This window comes from Belonocnema kinseyi, chromosome 7 (genome assembly GCF_010883055.1).
Source record: "Belonocnema kinseyi isolate 2016_QV_RU_SX_M_011 chromosome 7, B_treatae_v1, whole genome shotgun sequence".
Taxonomy (NCBI): domain Eukaryota; kingdom Metazoa; phylum Arthropoda; class Insecta; order Hymenoptera; family Cynipidae; genus Belonocnema; species Belonocnema kinseyi.
The window spans coordinates 106,197,724-106,213,247 of NC_046663.1; the positions used below are offsets into that span (position 1 = coordinate 106,197,724).

A 15,524-nucleotide genomic window follows, 5' to 3' on the forward strand; every position below is an offset into this window, starting at 1 on the left:
ATTCTCGCTTGGACTATCTGTATTAAGACACAATTTAACTGTCCATTTGGAAATAAAATAGTAAAACGAAAATACAGTAACAAAATGAGGAAAACTAATCATACGAGTATATCCAAATGGGAATTGAAGGTTCAGCACCGAGTAAAGATGAGGAAATGAAATTCGAAAACCTGAAGCAAACCACAAGGTACTATTGTAAGTGTACAGGTTTAGTTTTGCTGAAAGCCTCAACCATGTCGTAGTTGCTTAGACTTTTTGCTACAACGCACCTGTGCTGTAGAACGTACATCAGAGGTATATTCATGAACAGCAGCACGCACTTGCTGTTGCAGCTAACCTTACATAAATGGTGAGAAGTTACTATACTAAATATGGCCGTGAGCAACTTCCTCTAAGTGCGGAACTGATTGGTCCATGAATCCATATGGGATGCCATTTCGATGTAATATGTGAGCACGAAATCGTAAAACCAGATTTTGTATCCAGCATAAATTCAACAAGGCCACTTTTAACTTCAAATTGGTTCAAAAGTTTCATGATTTTTAGTGAGCTACATATAGAAATCTAAATAATATTTTGTTTAAGATCAATGGCAAAAAATCTAGATTACCACTGTTTTAGCGCAAGCTTAAATTTCTTATCGCTAAGTTGTACTAGCAAGATAAGCTTTACTCGTTTTCGAAAACGTTTGCATAGGTGATAAATGTGCAGAAACATCGTATTACGCATAGCGAAACATTTGCATTTGTAGAACCATCGAGGGGCTTATTGTGCAACATGAAAAAATTGGAGCTTGCCTATATGATCAATATCTCGTTATCTTTAAGAAAACATAATAGTAGAACGTGACCCAAAAAATAAAAAGCATTGAAAAGGTAGGGAATTATAAATTAAAATGAAGCTTTTTTTTATCTGCAAGACATTTACTCTACCGAAAGAAATTATTTATTAGCAACACTTTAATTTCAATCACAAGAATCACGAACCCACTTAGTTTAGACATGAATATGTTTAGCATAAAACAAAACTATTGTTTAACCCGATTAAAAAGTGTAATTTTTTAAAATCTATGTATTATTGAAACAGAAAATTAATTATGTAATTGCTACCAGGTCTGTTTTATCGAATAGAGGTGGGTTTCAGTTAGTGAGGGTATTAGAAGAACGGTACATGCATTGTTGTCTTGAAACAATAAAAAGATCTTTTTTCAGCCATCTGTAAAAGAGACAATGACGCCTCCGAGAAACACATGTCACTCGTGCCAATCATTATAGTATCTCGAGGAGAGTCTATTTTCGAGTGAGCCTATTCCTACATAAATACTTTCCGCGGGACCGCGGCATTTCCGCGATGTTTTGTTCCTTTTTTGAGATACTGAGAGGACTAATGTTAAGTGGGAGTCAAAAGTGAAGGTGTGACGACAGCAGAATACTCTTGAAAACTACTGTTTGACACGATCATGAGTTTGCTTTTTATGTACTTCAACGATTCAACTATTTCCATCCTTCATTCCACTTATATTCGTTTTGTTACTTCCATCTTTTAGTTTATAACCCCTATTAGTTCTAAAATATTAGTGCCTATTATATTGAGCTCTATCTTTTCTTTACGTTTCCTAATTTTAGCGTGGAATCTATAATCGGATTTCTATTAAAGCCTATAAATTTTTCTCATCGAACGACATTGAGCCCTAAATATTTCCCAACAAAGTCTCGAATGTTAACTTTTAAAGTATATGCTCTTATATAAAATTAAATTATGCATTTTTTTCTTGTGGATAAAAAAAGGTGTAGCTCTTAACGCTTTCAAAATAAACCGAAAAACTAATTTAGCCGATTCTTGGAATTTTTAGTTTAAATTTACAGATTATATTATTTATGGTGTTCCACGTTCTTTTTCAATTATTGAAACAATTTTTGTAAACAAATACATAGTCTGATAATGCCTGAATGAATAGATTCAAATTTTTCACAGAATAAAACGAAAAGTTTTGTTTTTCCAAAAAACTGTTTTCTCAATAACTTCTAAAATAATAATCATATAATTATTGAAAGTAACCTGAAGCATTTTGAAAACTGGAGATCGGGAGATGATGGAATGGTTTGGTGGTGGTTTGACGCGACTAGGTTATGCAAATTTATGTTGCTTAACACAGGATCAAGATTCATCAATTCAAGATACAAATAAGAGGTTGATCTAAGATCTGTTCCCACATGTGAAAATTTCTTAGTTGTCTATAAGGCTCTTAAATGTATTCCTGTTGATCAGTAATTTCCTATGTAATTAACCAAGCACTATGTCTTCCTTACTCTTCTAATAAGCGCATCCTGAGAAAACTGTTTAAAGGAAATCAAGTCGTACTGCCTTAAATCTTACTCTAATTGACTCATTGTGAACTGTAAATTTGATATGTAATGTCTGAGCTCAAATTATATGAACAAAACTATACATAATATACAATGTAGTAATAAAGTATAAGCAGCTAAAAATTAATCAGAATCATGAAATAAATCTTTTGTTAGAATGGAGAAAAAGTAGTTTCAGACAATATTTCTCTCAGTGAAAGATATTGGATTTGTTGAATCAATGGATGGTAACCGATATTTCTCTCGAGTCTAGAATATTATTACACTGAAAGCAGTGCCGCCTACGAAAAAATGCCTTTACCGATAATTGCAAGATCCGTTACTGTTGCTGTACTACTAATTTTCAACAGGCTTTACGAATTGTACGAATTAATCGCAAAGGACGGATTCAAGAACTGTTACTATTTGTTCACATTGAAACGCTTTAGTTTCACACGTTTGCTTTCACACGCAGGATTCCTAGTCTCCGTTATTCTACTCTTCGGGAAATTACAATTTAAGTACACAAAGAGTTGCTTTTTTTTACTCAAGATAAAATAATGAGTGGAGGTAATAACAGAAAAAAATACCGTTTTTTGTATTTGAGGGGTCCGATTCTATAACTGCCTATACATTTTTCTCGCTGAATGGAGTTGAGCGCTGGAAACTCATTAAACAAATTGAGAATTTTTATTTTAAAAGTACATATTCTGATGCGAAATTTTATTATTTTCTTTTTTCTTTCGACAAAAATTGATAAAACTGAAGTTTGCAACAATACCTAAAATGTTAGACATGGATAGTGTAGATTTTGGTGGTAAATAGCAACAAAAAAAGTTTCATCCCCCTAGCTGCCGGGGAACGCAGTTATTTTCAACCACTAGGTCTCAAAAAACGAATAAAAAATTCTAAATTCCGTTCCAAGTTTCTTACCTAAAATGTTAGACATGGATAGTGTAGATTTCGGTGGGAAATAGCTACAAAAAAAGTTTCATCCCCCAGATGCTGGGGAACGCAGTCATTTTCAACCTCTAAATCTCAAAAAACGAACAAAAAATTCTAAATTCCGTTCCAAGTTTCTTACCTAAAATGTTAGACATAAATAGTGTAGGTTTTGGTGGTAAATAGCTACAAAAAAAGTTTCATCCCCCTAGCTGCCGGGGAACGCAGTCGTTTTCAACCCCTAAGTCTAAAAAAAAACGAAAAAAAATTCTAAATTCTGTTCCAAGTTTCTTACCTAAAATTTTAGACTTGGATAGTGTAGATTCTGGTAGTATATAGTTGCAAAAAATGTTTCATCCCCCTAGTTTAGTTGAATGACCTAAGTTTAGTTGGGATAAAAAATGTGTCTGTTATACAAATAACTCGATCATTTTTTTCGAACATCACAGGAAAAAAAGCATAATTTTGTGAGATGACACACTACCATACATATTTCAATTTCGAAAGAATGAAATCATTGTCGACATTCGAAAAATAAAAAATCCATTAGTTTGAATTATTTGTCACTTAAAATTATATGAATAGAGATATTAATTTTCATACTGAAACACCGGTTTAGATTTGCATGGGTTTCGGGAATGTGGAGAAAGGCTTGACACCTACCCCGATAAAGTCGTTTCAATCACCTAGTTTATATACATCGCGTCGATTGAGTTAAATATAATTGCCAGCAGCAGCAGCCGTAGCCAGAGGATAGCGAACGAGACTAACTTGTTAAGTAATCAGTATCATCTCTAGTGTTCATTCAACCAAACTGCATTGCAACAAAGCCCTGGCGGTTCAATTAAATTTACTATTACATAAGCTATTTTATCAAACACGATACCCATATTAAAAAAAAAATGTTTTTACTCTTTTAAAAGTTAATAGTTAAGGGAAGACACCAATTAATTTCAGCCCAACTTCTGTTACATACATTATTTGAGACTGCTCATTTGAGATTCTTTTATATATAATAATCAATACTATTAAATTGTTTTGATGATTTATACTTTGTTTTCAAATATTAAATTGTTTCACGACATAACTTGAATGATCAAAGTTAAATCCGATAGAGAGAAGAATTACTCCACTACTTTGAAAGATATCAAAGAGTTGATATAAATCTAATTTGTAGACTTTTTTTATCTGTGTAATAATTTTATCGAGATCCAATAATAGAAATATCTATCGGGAAAAAACATGAAATTATTTTCTTGGTAGCGATCTTTGTATTTTTCTCTCATTTGTACACAGGCCAGTTAAAATTAAGGGTCAAAGCACCGACTACTGATTCAGAACTCTCTTTTGTTAAAGCTTCTTCGGTCTTAACGAATACATTCTCATCACGTATCTCGTGCTTCGCTCTCGATTTTGTCCAAAATGTTAACTTTTCTACATCATGTTGAACACTTTAATATCCAATGTACATTGCATTTATGTATGTACCTCGGACTGGGATTTCTTATTCAGATATTGCAAACTAAGTAAAAATTTTATTTGTCGCGATGACTTTAATATGTTTTTCATTTTGCATTATATTTTATACTCAACTACCCTGAAAAATGTATCATATCAATAAATTTATATTTTTACAATTCATAATACCGATTGGTATCGAAAAATACTTATTTTCATTGTGTTGCTTTTACCCTACGGAAAATTCCTATATAGGAACCTATATGTTTCACCTATAGGAAATGACATAGGATCTTATATAGGATCCTGTATATGTTTCCGTATGGGACAATACCCAGATGCGCAGTGTATTCTATGGTAACTACGGCTGCGCAGGCGTTTTTTTGTCCTCCAGGAGCACGTAGAGCCATACGTACCATTAGGTACCTTATCAGGGAGTGTCCTATACAGGCACCTATATAGGATATGTCATTTCCTATAGGTGGCACCTATAGGTGAAACATATAGGATCCTATAGAGGAAGCTATATAGGCATTTTCAGTAAGGTATAATTTAAAAAAAACAGTCAAAATAATTTTTGTAGAACTTTTATCTTGTTAATTTATTGTATCTCGCGTGTTTTCGTAGAAAAGTTGTATTATTATATTTCTCAGTTTGAATTTTCATGGATAGGGACAAAATCACATGAATCTAAGACATTTCATCTGAATGATGAGAATGTAAAAATTCAAACCTGCAAACTATGGGTGCTATTAGATATTTCAGGTTAGGTGGGGGAAATGAAGATACCTTCACGCCAAAGGCCCAAAAAAAATACCAGTTGCATGCGACAAAACGTGATTTTTTTAATAAGATAAAAAAAAGATTTTCACCATAAGGGGATTGGCTATTTGCACCTCTTTTTCTTTCTTTGGCTGTAAAATTGAATTTTCGATTTTCCAATGGAATTTTCTACGTTTAAAACGAAAACTACTGTTCCTATTGAAAAATAATTGAAAGCCATTTTGTACTACTTTTGTTAACGCGATTTACTTGTATTCTTGGATCACAAAGCAGTGTGCAAAAGGAAATTCTTATTGGAAAATCCCTTCGAACGTTATCGCTTCGTCAGGCAACAGCTGGACAGAACTACATTTTCGTAAAAAACTATTTTTTCTGACTAAGTGGGTCCCAAAACGTCGAGAATTGACGAATACTGGATAGGGACAAATTCATCAATACCTTCTTATTGATGAGAATATACCATAACTTCCGTACTCTGCAATACAATCTATTAATAACATAGGTCAATCGATGTGTCTCGGAATCAAGGAATCTTTTCCGTTCTTGCATCAATTTTAAATTATTTTAATGTAAACGATTATCTGTAAAAAAAACGATCATTCAAATATTAAAAATACCCACGACTTCCTTACTCTTCAATAGATCGATTCAGCTCTAATCAACGCATTTTTTATATTTTTTTCAACTTTGAATTATGTTAATGAAGAAAGTATTACTATAAAAAACTTATATTCCAAATATTATGAAGTGCTAAGAAAAAAAATATTTTTAGAAATCCTTCGGTCAGTTTTAAGATATTAGTGATGAACATAAGCCATCCAAATTTCATTCATTTATCGGCAAACGTCTTAAAGGTATCCTGTTCACAAGGAAGTGTGATATCCAATAATAGACACATACATACATCCGGAAAATTTATTCCGAACGTTGCATTAGACATTTTTAAATTGGGAAATGTTTAGTTACACAAATTAATTTTTTTCTCGAAATTTCCCCTCTTTTGAGGAAGCAAAAAAGTTGAATAAACTCAGTTCTTTCATAATTTCTCCATTCTTGTGCATTAGGGCGTATCGAAAAACAAAAAGTTGTTTGCGCGAAATTCTAATAGCAATAAAAACTTTCTTTTGGTAGTCAAAAACGCTCCCCTAAAGGTTCATTACAACAAAAACTGATTCGGCCTAATACCAGTATATAATAATATAATAATAATATATACTATAATAATATAATACTATAATAATATAATAATATAATATATAATAATACCTCTATACTGATAATTCCGTTTAAATATTTTTTACCCTCCCTAATTGACTTTGAAGTTTCGAAAAATAAAAAAAAATGTCGTCTTTTCGGTGTTTTCTTAGAGTCATGGTAAATTTCTCAACTATTTGACCATATAATGTGTGATATACATTAATAGGAATATATTTGCAATATGTTGCAATAATAATATATAAGGAATATTGACATAAAAACCATTTTTATTTAATTTGAATTACATAGCAAAAAATTAATTAATTATTAATTAATCAATCATTATTATTTAATTAAAATCATGTTTTGCTATGTAAGTACAAACCCAATTGCCTTATATTCCAAATACATTCCCATTAATGTATATATCACACATTATATGGTAAAATAGTCGAGAAATTTACCATGTCTCTAAGAAAATAGCGAAAAAGTCGACTTTTTTCAATTTTTTTAAACTTCAAAATCAATTAGGGAGGGTAAAAAATATGTTAACCGACTTATGGTTATACAGGTATGAATTGTCTTGCTTTGAATGTACCTGAAGTTCCGAACGTTCAAATGAACGAAATTTTTTACTGATAATTATGTAAACTATAAAAAGGGCTCAAATGCATATTTTAAAATGCAGTTGGAAGAATATTGATGAATAAAAGAAAAATGAGGAAAAATATTTCGTTAATTTGAACGTTCGGAACTTCAGCTACATTTGCTTTGAATTATTTTAATTGCTAATTTAAATAAAATACGTTTTTCCAGCTATGTCTTCTAAAATATTGGAGACATTATGTACAATTTTTTTTGTTTTGCAGGGAATTTTATAACCTACGATTCTCGCAGTATATATGCTACGCTAAGCACTAGGATACACCAGAAAGAAGAAAATTTGAAAGAACTGAACTTTTTCAACTTTTCTTAACATTTTAAAATTGAGTTTTCCAGAAAAGCTACAATGATTTGTTTCCTTTTGGTCTCAAAATTATCGTAATGTATCACAGTAATGAGAACAGAAAAAATCCAGAAGGTGCGAGACCTTTTGGGTTGAGTTCCATCGAAGCCCAGCACCGCGTCTGTTCAGTCAAAATTCGAACGAAAGATCCCAAAGAATTATACGTTTGTTTTTATATGTAATAAAAACAGTGCAGTGAAGATTTCAATTTTCGAAGAATATAAATTTCAACAAAATAAAAAAATTAATATTATTTGCAACCATTTTTGCGGATACGGGAGCAAGTACGTGTTTTTCAGCATTTTTCGTTGAATAAAGCAGGTGGCAGCTCTTCAGTTTCAAATTACGAGGCTCGTCAAGTGAAGTGTAGAGCGATATGCGATGTAATGTCGTTAAGGGGTTTCATGGTACTCTTGTCTTGATCTGATCAAGTGATCAGCTTTAACTCGTCGTTCAGTACAATATCCTATCAGTGAATATAAACACTTGTCGTGAACAATGAGCTTTGATGAAGATTACGGTACGACGAATAGTTATCGCTAAGGCACACTTTCCCGGAATTTCCTAAAAATTCCTTCTTAAAATGAACAAAGAGTCAGTTTCGTCAGTTTATAATGCACTCATGAGGTCATCATGCGTCAGCTTCAATTTGTTCAAAATGAATTTCAGTCCGTAGGTTTGAAACAAGCTGGACATGCCTCCTGCACATTAATAAGTAAACCGGTTGCCTCTTTTCTGCAAAATGTTTAGATACACGAGGTACCCGATCTTTCGTGTAGAATTCTCAGAGGCGGCGATCATGCGTATTAAACTAGATTTAATTTTTCCCCACATTTTTGTAGTTAAAAATGAAATATTAGTATGTTACTGGCAATATTTAGATGAACTGAAGCAATTCTTTCGTTAGCTATCGAATGACTTTTTTTAGGAGCGGCTTAAATATAGAATAAGAATCTTAGTCTTCATGTTAATTTTAAGAAGGAATTTTAATTCGATTTTCTAAAACACTCTCAAATGTTAATTGCGATAGGAGCAACACATAATGCCTGGTCATAATACAAGTTTTTTTAGTGTGGTAGAACTTCCGGAAAAAAATATTTAAATTCACCCTTAGTTTTAGAAAATCACAAATTCATCCAAATGAACGTCCTGCATTTTTTTCTGGAACTTCTTAACCATCTTAAAAAAATTGTTTTTTGACTCCGTAATTAAAAACTAGTTTTAATTCGAAAAAAGTGTATAAATGCGTTCATTTCGGTTCATTTGTATAATTTTCTGAAACTGAGGATGACTTTCAATTTTTTCGGTAAGCTCTTCTTTTTTCTACATTTCCTTCACCACTTCTGGTACATAAGGCTTATTAAAAATTAATTTGAAAACTTGTGTTAGGAACTTCAAGCGGGTATTCGGATATTCGATCGTCCGGGGAAACGGTTCATAACAGGTAATAGTTGGGTACCTGAAATATTCTGCAAAATACGCGGGAAATCTGGTATAAACCGGGTTCGTCTTCGGGTAATTCTGAAATCAATAAGTATCTGAATATATAATTAAATTATTTGGTCAGCAAAATGAACAACTTAATTAATCGAAATATCAAAGAACAAAACATTCCTTTCACCAAAAAATAATAACAGAAGTAAGTTGGAACTGACATTATGCAATATATAAGACAAAATTATCATCCACCACATCATTAAATATCCATTAAGGTATCAATCGCAGTTTTTTTCCTCACATAAAACTTTGAAATCAAAGAAAAATTGAATTAAAGTACACAGTTTCTTTTCTAGGCTTTCTGACATCATGATAATCAAATATTGTTTTATTTATTATTAAATGAAGGTTTGGTAACAAAAAATATTATATATTCTGAACGTAGAGATTGAATTGACTTCAGCAGTAAATTAACGCTGTGTCTACGTCTAGGGTTAGGAAATTACATATTAATATAATTACAATTATTAATATATTACATATTGCACAACACATAAAAAATGTTTAAAAATTCGGCACTTAGCAAATAGACTATTATTATCATCTTCCTCATTATATGGCCAGACCCAATTATTTCTTCTTAGAATTTTTATAATAAACAAATTCTATTTTGGACGAACTTCTGTTATATTCAGACTATTTAATTTTACAGTCACACATTTAATAGAATCCCTAGAAGGCTGTATTAGTTCAAATAGAGGCTGAGGTACATTTTTTCTTATTATTCAAAAATTGTATCAGTCGAGAAACTGAATTTAAGTTTTTCGCTATATTGGTAACATTATTATCGTTTAAATAAAAATATAAGACAACAAATTAGAATTTGAATTCACTTAAAAAAATTAAAACAACAAATTAATAAAACAAGAAATATTAATTTTCCAATTGTAAACATTACACTGGGCTCAATATTTACCATCCAGAATAATGTGTACATACTTTGGAAACCCGGATAACCTCCAATCTGTCACATCTGCCAGTAAAATCCACCCACTCATAAAAGAACCAGGAACCTGTCAAACCTCCATAAATAATACTTCTGGCTATTCTGACACCTGGAAATTTAGAAACCTGCTGAATCGAATAAGATTAAGGTACGGTCCGCGAAGGGCTCAGACCTTTTTTCCTCAGCCTAAATCCTCGAAACAAGCTAGAATGGCTAGAAGGAGTCTAACAGGTAGTAAAGAAATTTCTTTTTCTATTTTTCAAGATTCCTGATATACCGAAGCATTCAGGTGCAACTCTAAGTCTCTCAGTGGAGAAAGACCGTTTGAAAAAATGCCTGGGCTTCTCAAGAACCCTTCTAGCACCAGTGTTCATTTTCCCATGCGTTGCGAGCGATCGTAAACACTATTAAATTAATTACACACGAAACAAAGAAACTGTTAACGAACTTTTCATAAAATTAGTACCGACGGAAACGTTTGAGGCGCTAATGCAACCAGAGAATCCGGCGAGCGGTCGATACGAAGATCGCAAATCAACCTTTTCATAATGTTAAACTAGCGACTTTTATTTGAGAAAATTAATCATGAAATGCAAGATAAACGAGAAACAACTTGATCCACGCTAAGGTGAACTTTGCAGGTTACGTTTGTTTCAATGGCATTTACGGTCCAACGAACAGGAGATAGGAATCAGAAGTGTAGAATCAAGCGATTTTACTCACAATTTTCAATGGCCAATCCACTCTGCTGAAACTTAGAAATGATAAAACACGAATTTGTACGGGAAAACACTTCACGAAAGGGACTAAACGGTTACACGACACAACACACACACACACAAGTCACGAAACAGACTGAAGTGACTGAAACGCGACAGGCGATTTCAGACCGCGAAATTGTTTTATAGAGTTCCCTTGCACCGTGCACATCTGCACGGTTGCACGTCGGAACATCGGCGCCCTCATTCGGTGATCAAGGGAAACTTGATAAAACGCGTGCTGCAAATGAAGATACTGCTCTTACCAACCTTCGATAATTAATTCAAAATATTTGCAAGTTTCCAGGCTAGAATTCGAAATGTGGGTAACCAAAGATATTATAAATGTAGATGCGGTGCGGGCTTAGTTACCCGCGATAAATATACACGGCGCGTCCGGCGAAAATGGTCAGTTCCTAGAGTTTTTAAATTCCCGAGAATTTAAGTTCAGGTTATATAACCGAGAATATGACAGAATTGATGAGAATTTAAGCGAATTGAAGAATTTATGATTTTTAACAACATTTTTATTGTTCACGTTATGTCAACGGTTCAAAGGTAATCTTTGAACGATTGAATATAAAAGAATTTAAGAATTTCTGATTTTTAACAACATTTTTATTGTTCTCGTTATGTCAACGGTTCAAAGATAATCTTTGAAAGATTGAGTATAAAAGAATTTAAGAGAATTTAAGAATTTATCATTTTTAACAACATTTTTATTGTTTACGTTATGTCAACGGTTCAAAGATAATCTTTGAACGATTGAATATAAATTATTTTCTAACTTCGGCATATTCAGGAAATCAAAATATGCAAAACAGTAGTTTATTTATTAATTAACGCTGTTCGGTTGAAACTTTAACCACAAAATTCATTTGCCTTACATTACTTAATAAATACTAGCATTAAATAATCCTCTCACGGAAAAGCGTTGAAATACAAGTTTTCCAAATGGTATTATTTTTAATTAAAAGCGTTTCAAGTTGTACACCTTTAGATTAAATTTTGATTATTTGATAACTTTATTGGAAAAGATTTGAAATTGATAATTTCTAATGTAAAGCTTATAAAATGAAAAACTTTTATTTCAAATATAAGAATCGCAAATTTCAAGGATTTAAGATTATAAGAAAATTTCGAAAATAGAACAAGTTCAAAACGTTAACAATGAAATATTTTCCGAATGCAATTTTGAAAATTCGATCATTTAAAATTCAAAGGAATTTTCTGATTCAGCGCTTTCAAAATTCGCAACTTTCTTCTGAAGATAAACTTTTTACTTATAAATTTGATTATTTAGTTGAAAATTTAATAATTTTCGTCGAAAGATATCTAATTTGGTTGTAAATTTTTTACTATTTTTATTTTCGTGTTAGAAAGTAAACTGAAAACTTCTTTGAATGAAAATTCAACAATTTTATTAAAATTCATAATTTTTTGTTGAAAATTCTACTGTTTAATTGTATTATTCGACGTTGAAAAAATAACTGAAATATTTTGTGGATAAAAATTAAACTATTTTAAATTTTTTATTTTTGTTTTTATTCAATTACAAATTTATCTGTTTTAAGTCAAATGTCATCTTTTTGGATAAAAATGCAACTGTTTGGTTGCAAATTAAACTATTATACATTTTCTTTTTTAACTATTTCGTAGAAAATTTACTGTTTGTTTGAAATTTATGTTTTGGTGTTGAAAAGTGAACTAAAATCTTTTCTGAATAAAGTTTTGGTTGAAAGTTTCATTATTTTGTTGAAAATTATTATTTTTTTTTTTTAACAAAAAATTTACCTTTTCCATGTGAGTGAATAATCTTTATTTTTTGGAAATTCGCTTTTTTGGTTTCGAAATTCTTTAAATTGTAGATAAGATAAGATTTTAAATACATATTTTATGACAATATATTTTGTTTGCAACAACTAAAACATGCATTGATAGAAAATGCAATTTTCTATTAATGAAAATAAATTCTTAAATTCTAATAAATTCTCAGAGAATTTATTCCTCGGTTATATTCTCAGTAATATTCTCATTCTCATTACCGTTCTCTAAAGTCTAAGTAATATAACCGGCACATAACTCTATCAGTTCCCCTCTATAGAGGGGAAATGATAGCACCCATATCTCAGTAGGCCCCTCGATGCGCACGTATGGTAACTTAGCTCGGACAAGAAATATTTAAATTGAAAGTAAATTCCCAATTATTTTTTTTTACATTTATAACTTTGCAAAACGAGGTTACTTTAATAAATGCCAGATATAAAAGGCCATGAGTAATTTATATTACGGTTTCATATATTTTCTTCTAATTTATATTCTTTTATAAGTTATAATTTTTTTAATCTTTAATATTATATTTTTATTCAAACTGATAAAACTTTTAGTGCAATATCTATATATAGTTCTTTAATATTATTTAGTATTTATTTTTGTGGTCTGCAATTTCTATGGATTTTTTAGATTATTCGTCTAATCAAGTTCTCGTATGTATTTTCCAATTACTTAATTATTATATATTCTAACATTTTTATAAAAATAAAATTATATTAAATTATTCTTTTGGTTTTTAGATGTTGAGACGACAGTTCTAAGTCAGATTATGTTTCGCATTGACAAAAAAAATTAGACGAACAGAATTTTACTGGCGCATTCATAACAAGCATCATGTTATATAAAATATATTTTAAAATAAACTGGAAACTATTATAATTTATACAGCTTACTTAAAATATTTACTTCCGTTATATGGTATACAATTTAAAATAGAAATAATACTTAAATTATGTTTGAAGCTTTTTCAGAACTTTTAAATATATTTTAAATGATTCCTATTTTTTTCGCAAAATTTTTGTAAAATTCTGAAAAAATTGGCTTTAAATTTTCCAGATTTGTTTACAATATTATTGAACTTGAAAATTTCCGAATAATAAAATTCCAGACCGAATGCTGTCCAATTATAAAATATAGAAACTCGAAAATTCCCGAATTGTACACTGAAAAAACTGTTCTTGAATCAAGTAAATATTACTTGATTCAAGTCAATCGCAGGTACGCATGGGGACGATAGAATATGAGTGTGTTCCAAATAAATAAGTACTTGCTACCGTATGTTTGGAACAAGCGTACATTTTCTTAATCTGAGAAAATGTATTCTTAGATAGAATATCGCATTTTATTATTCTAAAACTTTATTGTGTTACTTCATGTAGAGATGTATTCAAATGCAGAGCATATTTTACTTCCAAGAAATCATTTCTGATACACTTCAAGAATATATTTTCTTAATCTAAGAATATATAGTAACTGAGCAATAGACTAGTGCCTCAACTGAACACTATTTCTCAACGAAAAAAAAAATGGTTTTCGAAATTATTGTTATATAATCTTCATTTTTTTAATTATTAAAATACGTAATTCGCGCACACTGTTACTTACACATATAATATTATAATATAATCGTGCGAAAATTTTCATAAACCGCACAGTTTTCAATTTATGGAATTCTTTTATCATACCTTTTTCAACAAAGATTTGAATATGGAATTGCTTTCCTAAAAAAAACAATTTAAAATATGCAAAAAATAATTGAGCTGCACTTATTTTACAAAGGGCTCAATACTTTTTTCTTTAAAAATTTAATCCGCTTAAAAACCATCTAAAGCATATAAAAAATAAAGAACTTTTAAGTAGAAAAACGCTTTAATAACTTCACTGACAAATAAATATTTTCTGATTTTTAAAAACCTTTGTCAAACACACAGCTTTCGATTCATAAAATTCTTTTATAATACTTTTTAACTCAGTTTTTAATTTAAAATAACAATTCGTAAAAAATAATTGAAAATGTGTAGAAAAAATTGATTGCTACTTTAAATATTACCTATTTAAAAAAGTGCTCGATACTTTATTTTAATTTTAAATATAAAATATTTCGAAATTAGAAGAAACAAGAATTTTGTAAAGAAAAAGAATTCTGTGTAAGAACTTGCAGGTTAAAAGCGATCTCACGGTGGTCGGCTGAAAAATATTTGTTGGCTTCCTCCTTGCATTCTCAAAAACTTTTAATTGTCAACTTTTTAATTGTTCCTTTTTAAAATGAAATGCATTTTAAACACAGTTTTTCAAAATGTTAGTGAATTCTTTTTTCTTAAATATTTTTCTTTAAAAAAGCATTACATTTTTTTAAATTATCAAGAAAATGTAATAATTGTATTTTAAAGCATTTTTCAAAGCTTATAACTTTGTTTTATGCTATTATATACTTATTTTTTATTATTTACATAATAAAAGAAAATTATGTAAGTATATGGTTGATTGCTAAAATGTTAAGCATTTGTAGTCCAAGACATTTTCTATGATTAATGAATTCTTTGAGTGAAAAATTTAATTTTTATTGAGTTTTTATAAATATACATACTAATAATATGCGCATTAAATTTTTTTAAATTAATGACATGTTGAAATGAAATTTTCTATGATCATTGAATTTACAGTCTGTTAAGTTAAAGCGTGGGTGGCTTTACTCGCAGTCGGTAAGGTGTATCGACATGATTTTGGTGTCAAAATATTAAGAAGAGCTCCCTCTTTCA

The 15,524-nt window shown here is 30.3% G+C and overlaps 1 protein-coding gene across 6 annotated transcripts in view; it reads right to left on the reverse strand.

Moving 5' to 3' along the window:
- Nucleotides 1–11,112, reverse strand: part of LOC117175989 (mitogen-activated protein kinase-binding protein 1) — a 261,034-nt gene extending 249,922 nt beyond the window's left edge. For all 6 annotated transcript variants that reach the window (XM_033365905.1, XM_033365902.1, XM_033365904.1 and 3 more), the window contains exon 1: nt 10,898–11,112. The gene's annotated coding sequence lies outside the window, so the exon portion shown is untranslated. The remainder of the gene's footprint in view (nt 1–10,897) is intronic.
- Between the last annotated feature and the right edge of the window lie 4,412 nt (nt 11,113–15,524).